At 39.6% G+C, this 18,975-nt stretch overlaps 1 long non-coding RNA gene across 1 annotated transcript; it reads left to right on the top strand.

The window, feature by feature from the left end:
* Positions 1–10,862: 10,862 nt before the first annotated feature.
* Positions 10,863–13,498, top strand: LOC134225519 (uncharacterized). The gene is made up of 4 exons (XR_009983264.1): positions 10,863–11,521; positions 11,583–11,866; positions 12,329–12,619; positions 12,945–13,498. It is a non-coding gene; the product is annotated as an uncharacterized LOC134225519 (long non-coding RNA).
* The last annotated feature ends 5,477 nt before the right edge of the window (positions 13,499–18,975 follow it).

Genomic DNA, 18,975 nt, shown 5'->3' with positions numbered 1-18,975 from the left:
TGCGATAACAAGAGTGCCATCAACCTGGCAGAACGTGAAGTTGGCTACTCGGCACGTAGCAAGCATATCGACTTAAGACATCACTACGTACGGGAGCAAGTCGAAGACAAAACCATCAAGTTGGTCTTCGTAGCATCTGAAGCGACTGACATTCAAACAAAATCGTTATCTGGTCCGAAGCATACCGAAGACAGGAAGAAGCTAGGTGTTATATAACTTCACGCTTAAGGGGGATGTTAGCAAAGTAAGCGTTGCGTTTTTTAAAAATGTAATAAACTTGTCTACTGTAAGCTCTTTCCCTAACCAGTCGAGTTTCTTCTCTGCTATCAAATCGCACCGTGAAAATTCCACAGAACTGCCAGTAAACATTCCTGAGAATTTCGCGAAAAATCTTCGAATTTCTTGTGTAAATTCCATAAAATTCTCCGTGAAAGTTTCGAATAATTTCTTGTGAAAATTTCAAAGAATTTCTTCAGCAATTCCACCAAAAATTTAAACAGAAATTATACCGAAATTGAAATCAACAATGGAGTTTTCGGAGGAATTTCTGCAGGAATTCCCGGAGAATTATCATAGGAATTCTCGGAGGAACTGCCGGTGGAACTTCTGGAGGATTTCTTGAAGAACTGCAGAAAGAATTTCCGGAGGAATTCCTGGAGGAACTCTCGTAAGAACTCCTGGATGAACTCCCAAATGAACTTCCGTAAGAATTCCAGGAGGAACTCCTGGAAGAGTTCTTAAAGGACCTCCCGGAGGAATTCCTGGAGGAACTCCCAGAGAAATTTTCCGAGGAGCTTGTGGAGAAATATGTAGATAAATTGCTAAAGAAAGCCTAAATGAATTCCTGAAAGAAAGCCTTTTCAGAGGAAAATCCGGTAGAATACCCGAAGTTGAATTCCAGGGGAACTTCCGAAATCACATTTCCCGTGAAATTCCTGCCAAATATCCTCCAAGAATTCCCTGTGAAGTTCCTGGAGGGATTCCCGGAGGAATTGTTGGAAGAACTCATGGAGGTGTTCCCGGAGGAACTTCCACAAGCACTTCCGGAGGAATTCCCACAAGCAAGTCCTGAAATAATTCTTGGATAAGTTCCTAAAGGAATTTCCGGAGAAATATCTGAAGAAATTCCCAGATGAAATCTTGAAAGTATTCCCAGATGAATTGCTGAAAAAATTACCGGATGAATTCCCGGGGGTTGGTTCTGAAGAAATTCCTGGAAGAACTCTTGTAAGATATCCTGGAGGAGCTCTCAGATTAATTTCCGAATGAAATCCTGGAGTAAATTTCGAGTGAGGTCCGGAAAGAATTCTAGTAGAATTCCGTGGAAAAATTAGAACAATTGGAGAAGTACCTGAAAGAATTTCCGGGGAAATACTTGGTCGAATTCCGGGAGAAATTTCTAGAGGAAGTTTTGAAGGATATTCTGAAGTAATTGCGAAAAGAATTCCAGAATGAAATCCTAGAGGATTTCGCTATTGAATTTATGAAGGTATTCCCGGAAAATTTCCTGGAAGTTATCCCGGAGGAAATTAAGGAAGAGTTCCTGGAGGAATGTCTGGGGAAGTTCCTAGAAGGATTTATTATAGATTTCCAAGTGAAATAGTGGAGCGAAATCGGAGGATTTCCGTCATAAATTTCTGAAGAAGCTTCTGGTGGAATTTTGGAAAGAAATTCCATATGTATTCTTGAAGGAGCTCTCGAATGCATTCCTGAAGGAAATTCCGGAGATATTTTTGGAAGAATAGCCGAAGAAATGTCTAGAAGTAAAACGTGGAGAGAAGAAAAGAAATCTTCAAAGAATATTCTCATGCATTTCCTAATCAAAATTTACTGAAGGGTTTCTAGATAAGGAGGAATTACAATTACATTAAAAGGATTTTCGAACGATTTCAGATGAATTTGTGGATAACTTTCCGGAGAATTCTTGAGCCCGAAATGTTTCGAGTTGTTTTGAACTTCCATATATTATGGATCCTGGATACCCTTATAAGTTTTTGAATATGATATATGAATATGATTGGATCGTAAAGTGCACATGTTTAAAGGAATTCAATTCAGTACCCGTTCAATCTTCCAGCCATTTAAGGGAGGGGGCGACGGCCCCTCCCTGCCCTTCTCTGGCTACCTCCCCCACTGCATATTGCCATAGTTTGTGATATTTTGAAAATGGACGATTTTGGTTTTCCTGGAGGCTTCCTCATGGGCCTCGGAACTGGCCACAGTGTGGCTAATATCCCCAGAATCATATCTGGATGTCATAGTTCCACTAGTCTTCCAAAATGCTGAAGTTTGATACCCATATTGTGGAGCAAAAATATTGAACTGTCCTTTTCGGGCCGGTTCCCGAAGGGTCAGTTCGAAGAAACGCCATTGTTGGCCATTTCTGGAACGGGTCTCAGCATGATTTTTGGTTCTGACATAATCCCTACATACCAATCTACCGAAATGATATGAATTGAGACTAAAAAGCAACATTTTGTTGGACTTATAGAGCCAAAAAAGGAAGTTGTGGTTAAATTTACTGCATCTGGCCCAGTGGCCCACCAAATAGATAAAATGTGGAAATTGTCAATTGAGAATTTTCCACAAAACAAAAATAAATTAGAGCTTTAAAAGTAAAAATTACAATTTGAAAAGAAGAATTTTCCATAAAGAAATCAAAATGTTCCACAAAAAAATACAAAATTTTCCACAAAATATTTTTTTTCATAAAAAATTAAAATTGTTTCACAAAATAATCAATAAAGAGCAATAAAAAATAAGGAAGCAATAAAATTGATAGAATTTTTGATGAACTTTAAACGCCTTCAAAGAAAAAAAAAAGACAGGAACACCGTCTTCGACCAGAGGTCGTACAGACTGAACACTTAACACCTAGCATGAGACAACGGACACATAACACCCAGTGGACCAGTGGAGAATTTTTCGATCACGAAAAGTTTCCTCCTTACCGGGGCGGGAATCGAACCCACACTTCCTAGCACATGCGTTTAGACGATGGACGTCGCTAACCGCACGGCCACGAAGCCCACAAGGGTTCATCTGTCGAAAAATGCCCAGTTTTATTGTTTTTTACATTTCTTTATGGCCATTTTATATTTTTTTTTATTGCTCTTTATCTATATTTTCGTCGAAAGTTTTTATTTTTTTGTGGAAAATTTGTGATTGTTTATTACTAATATTGATTTATTTATGGAATTTTAAGGGTTTTCCCGTGGAACATTTTAATGGGAAATTCTTCTTCTATAATTGCAATTTTTCCTCTTAAAAGTGCGAATTTGTTTTTACTTTGTGGAAATTTTGCATTATTTGTGGACATTTTATATTATTATATTGTTTATACGCTGATTTCTTTATTGGCAATTTCTTATTTTTCAGAGGGAGTTTTATTTTAGTCATAATGCACTAGTGCGACAACTGGTGCTTTAACCACGACTGGTACATCTACTGTAATAACAAAATTCAAAAAGTTAAACTTCCCATGTTCGGTTGCTCAACATTTTGGAGCGGCGTCCGCAAAACTTCCACTGGAGAACTCAGTGGGACAACAAAATAACTTTCCTCAATATTTACCGGATTTATATCAGAACTTTTTGTGGAGACACTGTTAATACAAAATTGGTTAAGTCATTGAAGTATACTTACACTCAAATAAGCCGACATATTAAGTGGCATAAAGATCGCCGTCAAATTAAGTGGCTTTTGCGCAGCATTCAGCATCAGCAGGTACGACTTCTGGTTTCGCACGGACAACTTATACCAATTGAAATACCATACTTCGTGATTTAATTCGTCATTCTGAAAACAATTAATAGTATGAAAGCAATTCAAACAATCATTTGTTTCGTTCAGCTGACCTTTACTTGACAAAAAGTACCAAGCAAGCAAACGTAAAATAGCTGACTCGATACAAAAAGAATCAACACTATTCCCATGAACCACTTGATCTGGAAATAACAGAACAGTAAGAAAGCGTTCAAACAACTTAAAATGCAAAGCTGACCTACCAGTATGACCGAAAATAAAGCAACAATCATGCAAAACGATAAACATCCTATTGTCGTGAGGAAATATCCGTTGAATAACTTTTCTAACTTGGACATGTACAACATAAGATGCTGGTGCAGTTTGATAATTTTCGTAAGCTGTTCTGTCATCCGCTGCTCACTTTCGTTGTTCTCAATCATGGTATTCAAATCTTGCAACATTGCTGCGATTGCATCTTCTTGGCCGCAGCCCGTTAGCATGAAAATAATAAATACAGCATCACTGGATATTGTTGCCAGCGTAATGTAAAGCATCACAACAACCTGAAATGCGACGTTCACATTGTAAGCGGTCCAACTGTCCGAATGGTACCATTCAAATCCGAAGATAAGAAGTTTATTGGATGTTGTAACACTGTACAGCACAGGAACGGCTGTCAATAGGAACGTTAGAATCATTGAAAACATTCCGACCAACTGTAGGATCACGTATGTCAGCACAGCGTTGTTGGCTAACGCTGCTTGTACAGTACGGCTGTCAAAAAAGTCTTTTTTGAAGTATTCGAAGTTCATTTCAACGATGTCGATTACACTCTGGCGACGATAAACAAACAGGTACACTTTGGCCATCATCTGAAATTGGAACGTATGTAAACTTCAGCAAATTCAACAATAATGGAACAGCAATTCTAACTTACCTGAATTGAGAGACCAATCGTGATCACATTAAGCAAAATTTGTTCAATATCTTCGCGGTAATAAATTGATGACGTAGTGAGAGTATAGACATACATCGCGTGAATGATTACTGCTAGTACAAATGGACCATTTATTAAATTAAATTTTCGATCTGAGCCGTCCACCCCCATAATATGGGCGATTCTGTTACAACGTAAAATCATGTCCTCATAGAATTTAGAGGCTGATCGGATTTCACGATTGAACAACTTGTATTTACTCAGCTTTTTAATCAATTCCATGTTAAGATTTGCTTTGGCTAGCGAGTATTGTGTATTTCTGTTTTTATATTGGATATAAGGGCATATTCTGCACGGGAAAAAGAAGCATCTAGAACAATAAATCCATTCATTCATTCGTACAGAACTACCATTTGATTGATTGGGTAATTGAACACTTGTGATGTTCTCACTATTAAATTATATATGTATGAATGTTTAAAAAGATTTAATCACATCATGCTTAATCAGCGCACAATTCGCCACCCCTTCAAAGGCATGAGGGGAAATGCAGTTAATTATTAGCATTCTGTGATGGATAGGACAAAAGAAGAAAAATCACAGCCCGAAAACGACTTATAATTTTCATTTCAGAAAGAAAGTTCAGCCAGTTCACTGTGGTAGAACACGCTTGAATAAGCCATGTAAATTCTTGTTTATTCCTTCCTTAAAAGTACCGGGCGAGACTAAAGAAAATCATACACCACGGCGGGCAGGTGATAACACTGGATGTGAGAAACGTCTTCAATAGCGCTGATTGGGCGAAAATTGGGAATGCCTCACTCTGGCTGGGAGTCCTAGAAAGTCTGCGTAAGATTCATGAAAATGAAAGCCACTTTTAGAACCATGTCATACGATACATAGATAGATATGACGAGTGCCAGGCAAGTGTCCCTAAGGGATTCATTTTGGTCCCATGGCTGGAGAATCGGGTGAATTGGGCGCGACACCAGCTTTTAGCATAGTAGTGGAGTAGACGGATTTCAAAAACTGGATCTAGCGCATCACAAGACAAAAACAGTTGTCAATAATCGTAAGCCGGTTCAGGAGACTCAAATCAACGTAATCAATTGCGTGATCGTTTCCAGAAGATCGCTACAAACGTATTTCTATAGTAATTGCGGCGCTTTTATGAGTGATGATCAATAGTTCCAGTGTGTGTTCCAGTAAAGACAAATTGTTGACAAGCGTGGCGGTATCGATCCTTAGATAAGGCGGGACTAAAAAGTTTATTTCATGATGGGAGAAGCATATTGAAAAGCTAATTTTTAATTTATTCTGATGCAAAAACACCCTCTACCACCCAAGACCGCCTTTATTTTTTTGTAATTTTCAATTGTTCAGATTTCGAAAAGTTTCTAATGTCGATCAATAATATCTTCTTCTTCTTCTTATTGGCATTACATCCCCACACTGGGACAGAGCCGCCTCGCAGCTTAGTGTTCATTAAGCACTTCCAAAGTTATTAACTGCGAGGTTTCTAAGCCCCGTTACCATTTCTGCATTCGTATATCATGAGGCTAGCACGATGATACTTCTATGCCCAGGGAAATCGAGACAATTTCCAATCCGAAAATTGCCTAGACCGGCACCGGGAATCGAACCCAGCCACCCTCAGCATGGTCTTGCTTTGTAGCCGCGCGTTTTACCGCACGGCTAAGGAGGACCCCCATCAATAATATATATTTTTTAAATCTTTCGTTTATTTGAAAGGGTAAATAGTTAGTCTCAGTGTTTGGTAAAAATGTTAAAAAATCGCGTTGGAAGATGGGTGTCCGAAATTTAACGTGGACAGGCTTTAAGTAATTACAATGCTGATGTTCACAAAATTGACATTCTTCGCGATGCTCGCATCTGAAACGGGATAAACCAACTTATTCTTGGGAGACAGCAACGAGAGGAAGACAAACTTACTTACTTAATTATGGATCCTGTACACCTCCGGTGCGGTGGTGCAAAGGGCCGACTTGAAAGATCTCCATCCTGAGCGCTGCCCGGCTATCGCTTTAACCTATTGCCAGGTTTGATTTCGGTCGACTTCTTTTATTTCTTGATTGAGGCTTCGCCGTCATGAGCCTCTAGGTCTGCCTCTGCTGCGATGTCCCGCTGGGTTCCAGTCTAATGCTTGTTTACAGATTTCGTTTCCGCCCCTACGTAGAGTGTGGCCGACCCAGCCCCACTTCCGATCCCGAATTTCTGTTGCTATCGGCCTCTGGTGACAACGACGATGGAGCTCGTTGTTTGAGATCCAGTTGTGAGGCCACCAGGCCCGAATTATATACCGCAGGCATCTGTTAATGTACACCTGCAGCCACTGATACACACCATGTTTCGCTAGCGTATAACAGCACAGATTTCACGTTAGAGTTGAAAATTCGTATTTTGGTGCGTTCACTTATCTGCCTGTTTTTCCAGATATTTCTTAAACTCGCAAAGGCAGCCCTTGCTTTCTTGATCCGTGCGCCTATGTCGATCTTGGTACCGCCGTCTGACGCCATTTGGCTACCAAGATATTGGAAGCTTTCAACATTCTCCACTGGTTGCCCGGCTACTGTGAAACTGGAAGGAGTCACCGTGTTTACATCCAACGACCTGCCGAAGAGGAGCGCTCGGCAAGGTCGTTGAGCTTACTCTGCATATCAGAGCGCGCCGTTGAGCGAGGAATGCAACATCATCCGCAAATTCGAAGTCATTTAGGTGCTCCAAGGTTATAGGCGCCATAGCAGCCCACGGTTTGGTTCATGGTCAATGGAATCTCGTCGATTGCGATGAGGAACAGTAATGGTGATAGAATACATCCTTGCCTCACGCCAGCTACGACCCGGATAGGGTCGGGCAAGACCCGATTGTGCAGTGCTCTACACGAGAAGCCCTCTTACTGTGCCTTGATGAGACCGATGATTTTCTCAGGAACCCCTTTGCGTGTCAGGGCGCCCCATATATTTTCATGGTTGAGACGGTCGAAAGCTTTTTCGTAGTCAATGAATACCAAGTAAAGGGACTCTTGGAATTCGTTGACCTGCTCCAGAATGATGCGGAGCGTGACAATATGGTCCACACAGGATCTTCCGGCACGGAATCCGGCTTGCTGCCGCCGGAGAGTCACATCGATCTTCTCCTGAATCCGGGCTAGGATAATTTTGCACAGAACTTTGAGAACGGTACACAGCAACATAATGCCTCGCCAGTTATCGCATACAGTCAGGTCACCCTTTTTGGGCACCTTTACTAAGATACCTTGCATCCAGTCGACCGGGAAAGTTGCGGTGTCCCATATTTCGAAATAAACGATGCAGTAGTTGAGCGGATGTACGAGCTTCGGTATTGACGCGTGTTATAAGTCGGATCCTAGGCAGATCATGCCGAGGTGGTGATGGCCTGGCTGGCACTTGAAAAAGTTGTTCGAAGTGCTCGAACCAGCGTTTCAGCTGGTCAGTTGGGTCGGTCAATAACTGATCATTCGCATCTTTCACAGGCATCGTTGCATTTATCTTCGCCCCGCTTAAACGTCGTGAGATATCGTAAAAGAGGCGAATGTCTCCGGTTGCGGCGGCTCTCTCTCCTTCGTCGGCCAGAGAATCTGCCAACGCTCGCTTGTCCCATCGACATGAGCGTTATACTTCCTTTTCAAGAGCCGCGTGTCGTTGACGGGCTAAGACTTTGGCTCCTCTGGTTTTTGATCGCTCTATCGCGGCTTTGGCTTCTCTTCGCTTCTCTATCTTCCTCCAGGTCTCATCGGTGATCCAATGTTTTCTCTGGGTGCGCAGTTCGCCTAGATTGTTCTCGCTGGTGGCGATGAAGGCATTCTTGATGGTGGTTCATTGGTCTTCCACGCTGCCACCTTCCGGAATATCTGCAGCACGCGTCTCCAGTTCTTCAACGAAGGACCGTTTCACCGTGGCATCTTCCAGTCGGCGTGTGTTGAATCGTCGTCCAACTCTTTCCTCCTGCCGACGAATTCGCGCAATGCGCAGGCGTATTTCGCCTATGAGGAGGTGATGATCAGACGCGATATCGGCACTACGTTTATTCCGTACATCAAGAAGGCTCCGTTTCCATTTTCGGCTGATGCAGATGTGGTCGATTTGATTTTCTGTAAAGCCGTCATGGGAGACCCACGTGACCTTGTGAACCGGTCGATGAGGGAAGAGCGATCCCCCGATCACCATGTCGTTATTACTACAAAATTTTGCGAACAGCTCTCCGTTTTCGCTCATTTCTCCGAGACCATGGCGCCCCATAATGCGCTCATGGTTCGAGTTGTCGGATCCTATCTTCGCATTGAAGTCGCCAAAACAGATCTTGATATCACCCACAAACAGGAAGGGATTAACGACAGACATTGAAATATACAACTAACGGAAGACATTCGTAATGGGGTACGACAGACAAGGGAATGGGCATATTCAATTCTTTCGAACCATGGACGCTTCGACACCTGCGGGCGAATTGTATACAGCCATCTACCCAACACCCCGTTTGTCCATTTCTGTTGCCAGCTGTTCAAGGTTTCCTGACGAACTAATGAAAAAATTTCATCGAAGGTGATTTTCCGATCGTAAATATCACCTTCCAAAGCGCCCGCCTCAGCCGAAGAGTCCGCTTTCTCATTTCCCGGGATCGAGCAATGAGAAGGGACCCAAGCCATGGTGATTGTATAAGACCGTTTTGATAAAGCAATCAAAGCTTTCCGTATCCCATTCAGAAGATACACAGAAAAAACAAACATTGATTACAATAAAAATGTTGTGTTCTACAATTGAAAAGTGTTTAATTTTGTCAATTTTGAAAGTTAGATTGCTTACAGTAAAAGCAATGTGTTTGATTTGAAAGTGTTTTTACTTGTTAAACGTGTAAATTTAAAAGTTTCCACTCTGAACTTAAGAATTGTAGAAGTGTCAAATCATCTGGCACAAACGGCACAAAACGAAAAAAATAAGAAAATTTCACTGCACTATGGATGCCGGAAACGATACGAGACCAAAAATGTCTCCGATTAATTTCCTTACTATAATAATACAGCATAAGATTATAGAAAGGTTGGAATGATTCTTATTGCATTTAAGTGATTTTAGTGCATTTTTAGTTTTATGTAGATATTGCAAATTTCTTCCAAAACGCGAAATGCAAAGATCTTGCAAGAAGTTTCCAACCAAAATGCAAGCAGCGAGCTGTCAACTTTTTGGTGTCCAATCATATCCTTCCTATGAGCGTGAAAGAGAAGGACGATTAAAAGATATTTTAGTTACTAGATAAAGATTGTCGCTACTGTTCCCTTTGTTCTGCTGTCCGAAACATGTGTGGTACATACCTGTCAAATCGTATGGATTTTCCTTCTTTGACATTTAGCTCCCCTATCCTCGCCAGCAAAAGATGTTCCGGACAGCGACGACAGCGACAATCTTTATCTAGTAACTAAAATATCTTTTGGACGATTAGACGTCAGCTGTCCGTTTGTTTGTTTTCGAAGCGCGCCAGTGATGCCAGACTTTCAGAAATGACTTTAATTGTATAATTACGACAATAAAAAATACGTTTTTGAAGTGAAATTTGTCGTGTTTTACTAAGTATTTTACTGCTTTGAAAATTTGATATTTCTTGGAATATAGTCTGGCTGAAAACCAAAGATTTCATTTGACTCCTCCAAGACTGTAAAAAATGTTTTGCGAAGCACCAAAACCTTTTTATTTTCATTGCCAACAACACTGGTTGCAAGATTTTCAGGCGTTCCTCAACATTTGCTAGCCAGATTTCATGCATTCTGACATTCCACTGCAACCTGCAATATATTTAATGAAATGTTGATGTGAGCTATATATCTTTTTGGCCACCTGTTATTTTACTATTCGCCCATAGTTCAGACGAGGTGGCTCGCACTGTTGAGGACATCGCCATGTTTATTTACATTATTTACCTTTCGCGCGCGAGAAAAATTTGTCTGGTTGCCGAGTTCGCATTGCGTTTTAGAAAGTTCACCCGGATAAAAATAAACCATAAGTGTCATGGTGTAAACTGTAAAAAAACAATACAATTTATAAGTAACAATAAAAATTATTGTTTTTGTATTGTATGATTTTCTAAACGATGAATCCTGTCTATTGTATTTACAATAAAATAACAATAATTTATATTCCTTCAATGATGTTTATTGTTCATACCACGAATTTACAGATTTTCTTGTTGTTGTGAAATTCAATAGCGATTGGTTTTGCATTTGGGCTTTTCTTCTCACAGTAATTTATGCGCTTTCTAATAGTGGAGCGTGGAGCTCTTTATGAATATTTGAAAAAGCTCGAGAAGTTTTATTCCTCTAACAGAACCTAAAAAACAGCTATATTTTTCGCCGACAACGTCACTGGATTGATAGTCGCTGACACTGGCAAATGAAAGGTCCCGATACATGACAGAAAATATAGGTAAGAATATCCTCCAGAATATCGGCAAAATTGTTTAGTTTTACAACTTAATAATGTATAAGATTTCTCATACATTTTCAGATATTTTCAAAACCGTTTACCAGATAATGAGAATCCTGCTGGCACCTGATAAATTATTTGTTTTGACCTCGGTTTTGGCTTCAAAAAGGACGCGCGGGAATTGAAATCCAAATAAATATAAATTTAACAAACATTTTTTCCATTGAGCTGATCCGAAAGATTTACGAATATAAATATCCCACTTTGATTATTTTTCAATCACCGTGTGAGTGGCCTCGGTTGTGGTGTCAGTTATTCACCAGCGTGAAGCATTCATGACTCGAAATATTCAAGAAAATCTTCTTGTAATTCCTAACAGAAGGTAAGTTGAAGTGAAATAATTTGAATAATACAGCCCTGAAACTGTTTATAAATGTTTACAGATGCAGAATAATAGTGCAATTTGATTGATTCGACGGCAGCTGGTGATCGAGCTCCAGCAGAAACCCCAACAGATATTGTAAGCTGGTTAGGTTGCAACTTAAGTTTATGTACGCTGCCAAAGAATTCGGATTCACAGCCAGCAGAAACAACTACATTAATGGCAGTCGCCGAAAGGATTGCGCCCTCGAAAAACTGTGTATCGACCAATCTGCACTTTCCGGAAATGGAAGGGACACAGAACAGAGGCAAGTTTGACATCATACAACTCTCTGCAAAATCACTTGTAAGTTTTTTAATGTTGATATTCCATTAAATCAGGGTACTAAGATCATCTCTTCACTTTTTTTCATTTTCTGTTTTTTCTTAATTTACACTGGGTCGCTTTTTACGCGGATCATTTTAGGCGCCTATCTTTACGCGGACTTTAAGATTTATGCGAATTTCTACCAAGTTTTTTAAACGCGATTTTTCAGGAGAACACGTGAAAACCGATTTTTGATGAAGTCTTTTTTTACTCCGGTTTTTGAAAACCGACTTCAGTGTACTTTCTCACGTAATTATTTTGTTCTCCTTTTGAGTTTTTCATTATTGCTTTTTATTCGTCTGTATTTTGTTTTTTTATCGTTATTATTCTCAGGTTATTATATATTTTTCTACCATCTTTACGTGTCTGGTAATAAATGTCAAAATGCCTTTGAATATACTTGTTAACATTAAACTATATTTCTCAATTCATTGATTGTAGGCCGGGGTCGGCTGGAACCAGTTCGTCGTTGCTTATCTTACTCAGAATATATAAGTGAACGCTTTCAATGCTGTACGCCTGTGAATTCCGAGAGACGGTCAACATGTTCAATACGGTCCTCCAGGAGGCCAGCGATTTAGTCAAGAAGGTGCAGAACTGAATAGGTCAAAGAAGTCGTTCACTGAACCGTGCCAAATTGGTACAACCGTCGTCGAGGAATAAAAGGAAGGCAAACCGCAAACGAATTGGCCGAATCAGGAGGACGGTCACCTGTGGTAGAACCAAAAAATGGTAAGTGAAAATATGGTTTTACGTTTGCAATGTTCCTAGTAGGTTTTTTTTATTTGTCCATGTTCGTAATCTACCTTAAGAATCAACAAAAATGTTTTCTTAATAGTTACATCAATTGACCAAATTGATTCTACTAAGTCCGTCGTATTTTATTTGTCCCAAAAAAGTCCAAAGTTTAAGGGAGACAGTACATGTATACTAAGAATACCAAAAAGCGGGGAGGGGGTCCAAAAATCTTAAAAATTAGTAGACGCATTCATTGAATCGCCCCTTATCCTTCAATGTGCTTCAATGCTAAAACTCATTAAAGTTTTTCCTTTCATAGGTCGGCAAGTGTATGTCCAGGAACCAATTTAAAAAAAGGGAGACGCTATGAACTAGCCCGAAACTATAGTAGTTTAAGCGGATGTGTACTCCACCTTCGGTGGAAACTACATTGCTTCACTAAATAATAGCAATTACCTAATCGCATTAGTGTTGTGAATCAAACTGTTCAACCAAATGGTGCAGCGGCAGGAAGTAGGTGGAATTAGAGTGTAGGAACTGGAACTGTGGATGAGGACAAGGAAAATGAGATGAGGTAGAAGGATTTTGTTACATAATGCTGGATAAACGCAAGTTACATGATAGCAATGTTTAGCATGGAGAACTTTATTTCCAAGATGATCTAGTATGTTCCACAGATTATTAATCTTGTAATAAAACGATATTTATATATTTTTTCACAGTTTTTGAACAGAACTTAAGTGCATGTTTGTAGGTTTGTCCATATACTACCATTGTCAATTTAAAAAGTAGAACGTATATGAGTAAAAATAATATACGACATTATATTTATTTTTTGACGTTATGTAATTTGTTATTGAACCCTTATGAGTTGTACTTATATTTGTAATTAAGTAAATATATATTTAAAGTTGTGAAAAACAAATTGTGATTTAAGGAAATAAAATAATTATTTCAGTATAAATCATATCCTAGTTTACTGTATTTTAATTGAATGACAATTCAAAATCAATAAAAAAAGAACAGTTGTTTTTATTGTTCTGCAATTTATTAACAATAAGTCCTTTTAATATGAAAAACAATTGATAAACAATAAATTCAATTGCTTAGTTTAAAAAAATGTAACAATATCAGAACAATAGAAATAATTGTTTTGGGTTTCAAAATGTATGAGAAAAAAATGATTTTTCTACTGTTACGGTAACTAACAACCGTATGATTCTATTGTAAAAGTCCCAAAAACAATAAATTTTATGGTGCTGCACAATATATTGTATTGTAATTTTATTGTGAAGATCACATAACTTTTTATTGTAATTTTAATGTATTCTTTCTTATGGTAACAAAAAAAGTTATTGTTTTTTTATGGTATTTTTTATTCGGGCAGTTACGATGGCCTCTGTTCTGTTCCGTGGCTCGCTCCTGGCGAATAATATGAAAAAAAAAAACAGCCGACTTAAGGACCGTTCTTATGGTAAGTAAATTGAATTTATTCTGATTTCTTATGAATGTCCAGTAGTCCGGAGTGTATCTTTAGACATTCGATAGAATCTTATGAAGACTTTTGTTGTTTAATTGCAGAAACGGCAGAAATGTCCCGCCGAACAATTTAATTTGCTTCCTGGGACGATAAAGGAAGATTTCAGCCCTGAATGACCCACACTACAGGGGAGAAAAAAAAACACCAATTTGAGGGCCGCCGCGCAGAAGTTGAAAATCCACCGGGTGGTCGAATGCCCGAACAAAGACAGCATGAAAGTGGCAGTGGAAATCGGCACTGATCACGAAATACAAAGGTAGGTGCCATTTTTTAAACAAGAATATGAAGTGTTGTAGATCATGCTTCGTTACTTTAGTGAGCAAAAATTAGGAATTGAAGCACCGGAGTCGGTTGACAATATTTAAGACATTTTTCTTTCTTTTTTTAGATAACCGACAGGGGATTCATGGCGCAAAACCCACAGATGGATACGATGCTCTCCCTCATCCTGGCTACGGACCGGATCCTAAGCTGGAATGTACAAAGGTCCACCGTATTGTAAGAGATGTTGCGATTTACAACTAGTGAAAAAATACATGCGATCATGGAATAAAATTATAAGCTGTTCATTGCGATTTGTTTATTTTAATTAAAAAACGAACAGTGGGTAATGTCTATGACATAACCGCTAAGTGGACGTAGGACTTGACTTGACCATGCCTTCAAGATACATAATATGTCCAAATTTCTCACATCAACTATTTTGGATAAATAATCGGCGTTGCATCACCGACGAACCGACGTGTCACTCCATGGACAATAATTCAAATTTGCTGCCCACGACGCCATGATGAAAAATCATCGAGCACTACCGCCACCCCCATAATGGCTCGCGAAGTTTTCGTAGCTCAGCCACCAACCTACGTGTATTAACATTGCAGCGGCGTTGTGTCTTAGCTCATTTGACAGGAGCGATCGCCCGCAAAAACGAATGACCGTTAAAAAGTTTGAGACAATCAGAGAGCGCCAGTGACACGTCGGTTCGTCGTTGGTTGCATACCATTCCTTGGCAAAATCTTCTCATCAAACCGACACAGAAATCAAATCTACCTCGAACAAGAATCATCAAAAAATTCAGGAAGTATCTGTCCGGTCACGAAATATTAACCTCGACAGTGGCAACCTTCCCACTGAAGGACTGCCTGAAATAAACCACAAGTTGGCTCAGCAGGGGATGTAGACTGTATCTCAGCCTTTCCACTGAAGGGCCTTCTAATCCGTGCGATAGCGACTGAAGGAGAACATTATTTTTAACCCTTAGAGCCTTGAAAAAGGCTGTTTGCTTCGGCTAAGTGCAAAAAGTAAGAAAACGATCTTTTCAAATAACCGCGAATTTCTAGTGATGGTATAAAAAAGACTGAATGCTCTGCGAGCGAATGCACTTTTCTTATATACCTTATTTTGAATCTTCTCTGTTTCCCAATTGGTGGGCCAATCAGCTAGTGTCTTATATCCCGCTTCTTTGACAGCCAAAGAGTCATCATCATCAACGCGTTCGAGAAGGGACTTTTCGCTAGATACAGGCCAATAAGCCGGGCAAGCGAGCTTAGAATTGCAGTTCAGGTGGGAAGTACGTGTTCTTTTCTGAGACAACATTGTTAGAAGTAGAAGGAAGGAAACACCCGGACATGGGATTTCGGGTGATAAGATTTAGAATTGGTAACATGGGACGATCATTCAGTCACGTTCGCTTTGTGTGCGGTCAGTAGCAAACAATGTTTATCTAGATATTTTTTGATCAATGCCAAAAAACCCAACATTTGATGAAAAATCGATTGATAGTTTATTAATGTTTTAGCTGTAATCGGTGTTTTCTTTATCCAAATAAGATTAAGTGAGAGATTTGGACATCTAATGAATCTTCAAAGGCATGGTCAAGCGAAGTCCTTCGTCCACTTCGCGGTTAAATCAGAAAAAATATCTACTGTTAGTTTTGACGCTATTTATGAAAATCACGCATAAAATTTTATCTCTAGAATATTGGATTTGGCACCCAAGTACAATTTCTATCCCGAAGGGTATTGAAAGCATTGATATTGATCTCTATTATTGGCTCTCGGAAGAACCGTTTGTTTTTTGGACATACATGCTGCATCATGTGGCTTTTCTTCAGCCTGTCTCGGCTCAGCACCGATGCCGGCCGGTCTCGGCTCGACTCTGCTGCTGCTGCCGGTATCTGCTCAGCATTGCTGTTTTGTCGGGTCTGTAGGGTGGACTGCTGATGTGCTGGCTAAGTTTCGGATGATGATGGTCGCTTCGATGGTGACGAGCCGAAAAAGCGGTCGGTGCAGACTTCATTCCCTACTAAAAGTGCTGTTCTATCGATGATGCAGTTGCTTCGCTTGTCCCGGTCAGAATGAAAGGAAAAATCGCGTTGCGCTATTTTATGGCTTCTCGGCAGACCCAGCGGCTGCTCAGAACGTGGTAATGGAATGATGCAAGAATCATGCGGTACCCATATTTATAGGTTCCCTTGAGCTCAATGTTTTTCATTGAAAACAGTTTCATGCCTATTGAAACAAGTTTTTCGGGTCTTATCAAGCATGGACATGGAAGGCATACTTGAAATCTGTCGATTGAGGGGCTTACCGCAGAAATTCGTCCACTGAGACGAATGCTATTAACGTTTAAAATCTTTCAACACAGCGTAACGCGGTCGATTTGAATATTTTGAAATTACACCCGGTATAGTAAAGAGAGACGTAAGTCCTACGTCAAAATTGAAAGATAAAGGGTACGAGAGGGGGGCTAGAAGTAAACCTTTAATTGGAAAATGAGTCTTTTCTGAATAAAAATATTTTACTATATTTTCTACAGTGCGTACATTTTCATCTGACAGTTCTACAATTTAGTTTTGAATGTTCAAACTTTTAATTATAGAGCGTCATACAACTTTTGAACCCTGATTGTTGCAACAGTTGGCGTACTTTTATTTTGACCATACGGAACTCTCTACGAAAAAGAACCAACGCAACTTTTTAAATTTACCAATGGTTTTTTTAATTCTATCAATGATTTTTTTTCCTGTGTACGAGTGCTTAATCGGTTTCATTGACCGAACAACCTACAAGGAACTAATAGTACGTTCAGATTATGAGCTATATCACTTGATATAGCGAATCTTGACATGAGATGCCATATGCATTATTTCCAGTGAAAACTAGATGTACAAACACTGATGTCAAGATACTCTATATCAAGTGATATAGCTCATAATCTGAACGTAGTCTAAGACTGTCGGTGAAGATGAAGAAGTGGTCAGGAGGTAGGGATGCGATTTGCTCGAGTGAATAGTGTATCCAGTATTTTGCGCACGATAATGGCGGCCAAATGAGTGCCTTTTTGACATTCAAGAGGTAGAAAATATTTACATATTTCAATCACAGTAGGCCTTGATTTATTGAAAAACATTGGCACTCATCCGGTATCAACAAACAAACAAGTGTCAAATATTTCTTCTACGTTATCCAAGGATTTGGTACTTTTCCGATGGATTTTTTTTGTAATAGGGTAACTGTAACAGTTTTGGCCATGTTCCTAATTTGACCAGTTTTTCGCGTATCTTAAAAAGTGAAGAAATTTTCGAGGGTTTCATTAGCTCTAACAGGAGATATATCCCTTATCTGTCTTTGCTGTTGAAACTGATCGATCTTTTTTGGAAAATATGCATTTTCAGGGTTGGCCAAATTAGGTACTAAGGTGGCCAAAACCAGTACACTTCCCCTAATATAATTTTATTTTCTAGGAATGAAGCCTCGTAAAATTAATAAATCAATGATGATTAATCAGTATTTTTCTAAGGGAAAGGAAATTTGCAACCGAGCTCCTGTGCGAGACGATAGCCAGGTAGTGTCAGGCTAGCTTCACTACGCTGGACGCATTAAAATAAACTTTATTTGCCCTATCCAGCTGCCTCCGGCCCCACCTCACTACGAATATTTTTAAACCTCTAGCAGACAACTAAATGTGCCACTTACTGAATCTTAGACCTGTTACAATTGACCTGCGACGAACCATTATTAACTGTTTAAAGTCATTGTGCTGATATTTGTTAAGGGATCTATAAAAGGGTTTCTTTCACTAATTACATAAGGCCTAAATTGACTCAACCTTAAGGTGAGGTGCCTCAAGTCCGCCGCTGCAAGGATACTTCCGCCGCTCTACTAAAGGAGTATTGTTGCACATATGCTTCCAGAACGTTATTGTGCACTCAGTGGGAAAGGTGGGAATACAATAAGTGTGGATGTGCACGTAGAGCATTGAGCGCCATCCCCCTTAAAGTCCCCTTAAAGTATTTCTTGACTGGGGCCGGAGGCATCTGGGTAGGCCAAACGAAGTTTATTTTAATGCGTCCAGCGTAGTAAACCCAGCCTAACAATACCTGGCTAACGCCTGACCCAGGTGCTCGGTTGCAAATTTCATTTCCCTTAGAAAAATAATGATTATAATCATCATTGTTTTGTTGATTTTTGTGGCTTCATTCCTAGAAAATAAAATTATATTATTACAAAAAATCCATCAGAAAAGTACCAAATCCTTGAATAACGTATAAGAAATATTTGAAATTTGTTTGTTTGTTGATACCGGATGAGTGCCAATGTTTTTCAATGAATCAAGGCCTACTGTGATTGAAATTTGTAAATATTTTCTACCTTTTGCTGCTAGTTCAGCAGTATACACGGAACTAGGCTCTTTGAGCTTAAAGTAGGCGCATTGAAAATACCGAAACCAGTGGAGTGAAAAAGCTTATCTCCTCGCTGGCGTGCCCGTATTTGTTTGCAAATAATGGAGGTATAACCTCCGCGCGAAA

This window comes from Armigeres subalbatus, chromosome 3 (assembly GCF_024139115.2).
Source record: "Armigeres subalbatus isolate Guangzhou_Male chromosome 3, GZ_Asu_2, whole genome shotgun sequence".
NCBI classification, from domain to species: Eukaryota; Metazoa; Arthropoda; class Insecta; order Diptera; family Culicidae; genus Armigeres; species Armigeres subalbatus.
This window is presented reverse-complemented; position numbering and strand designations above follow the sequence as displayed.